Raw genomic sequence first — 1,514 nt, forward strand, 5'->3', positions numbered from 1 at the left:
TCAGGGGATACTCCTGGCTGTCTGCTTAGAAATAGCTCCTGGCAGGCACGGGGGACCATATGGGACACAGGGATTTGCACCAACCACCTTTGGTCCTGGATCGGCTGCTTGCAAGGCAAACACTGCTGTGCTATCTCTCCAGGCCCACTGTGAAACTCTTAAACTCCAAGATTACTTTGTGTTTACCTAGAGCAGAGAGGGTGTTACAGAAAGTTAAATATGGACAGGTCCTCAGAGCAGATCCTGGAGTCTAGCCCAAGGTCACACTACAAGTTAGCAGATTCAACAGGCATCTGAAACCTGATCTGTGTGCCTCCTAGTTGCTTTCTAGGAGCAGACAAAGCCATACTGGGAGCTAGCTTGGAGAGCTTTGCCTGGATGGTATTTATGGGTCTGAGACCTCTCTCTGCTTTCACCCAAGGCTTTCCTTATCTTAGGAAGTGGGGAATTTGGCTAAATCCCAGTTTATCCATCTGGTTAAAACAAACATCCTGGGTGGTCTAAGATGGAAAAGAACTTGATGAAGAGTCAGATTTAGAAGTGGGAGAGACAGACTTGGAAATTGGACAAATTTTGCCTTTGTGAGGTTGCAGCATTTAGTACCAGTTAAACATATGATCTCACCCTGGAGCTAAGTATGTTCTCTCAGCTGAATGCCTCTAAACCACTGCCAGCTACTTCTAATGGATTTGAAGAGGAAGGTGTGCTGTGTGGGGGAAGATTGTTGTTCCAGGGACCAGAGTGATAGTACCGCGGTAGGGTGTTTAAACGCCTTGCATGTGGCCTATCTGGGTTCAGTCCTGGCATCACTATGGTTGCTTGAGTCCACCAGGAGTGATTTCTGAGAACTGTCAGGAAAAGACCCTCAGAATCACCGGGTGTGGTCCCAAAACAAAAAAATATCGTACCTCCAGATACAGAAATTAGTAATCTTCTGAGGACAAACTATGATTTGAAAAGAACTATTTTTTTGGGGGGGTCACAGCTGGCAATACTTAGGAGTTACTCCTGGCTCTGTGCTCAGAAATCGCTTCTGGCAGGCTCTGGGGACCATATGGGATGCTGGGAATCAAACCGGGTCAATGCCAGGTTGGCAAGGTAAATGCCTTACTGCTGTGCTATCGCTCTGGCCCCATGAAAAGAACTCTTTTTGTGAGATGCAAATCTGACTTTGTATCAGCCTTTAAAAAAAAAAAAAAAAAAAAAAAAGGAACACTTAATGAATTCTCATGTCATCCTTGCTCAGGGGCCATGACAATCTTCTCTATATGGTTCTGATTTTAGTATGAGCTGCTGAAGAAAGCACTGGGTCTTTTTGTTTTGCATTACATATTATGGGCACTGATCGAACCTTTGCTATAAGCCAACTTTTTTTGTTTTGTTTTGTTTTTGGGGGGGGTCACATCTGGCAGTCCTCAGTGGTTACTCCTGGCTCTATGCTCAGAAATCGCTCCTGAAGTCACGGGGGACTATATGGGATGCTGGGTTTGGAACTATCGTCCTGCATGGAAGGC

At 45.6% G+C, this 1,514-nt stretch overlaps 1 non-coding gene across 1 annotated transcript; it reads right to left on the bottom strand.

Moving 5' to 3' along the window:
- Positions 1 to 1,201: 1,201 nt before the first annotated feature.
- LOC126019950 (U6 spliceosomal RNA) lies at positions 1,202 to 1,304 on the bottom strand. Its single transcript, XR_007499553.1, has one exon. It is a non-coding gene; the product is annotated as a U6 spliceosomal RNA (small nuclear RNA).
- Between the last annotated feature and the right edge of the window lie 210 nt (positions 1,305 to 1,514).

The sequence above is a fragment of the Suncus etruscus genome, chromosome 9 (genome assembly GCF_024139225.1).
Source record: "Suncus etruscus isolate mSunEtr1 chromosome 9, mSunEtr1.pri.cur, whole genome shotgun sequence".
Classification (NCBI taxonomy): Eukaryota; Metazoa; Chordata; class Mammalia; order Eulipotyphla; family Soricidae; genus Suncus; species Suncus etruscus.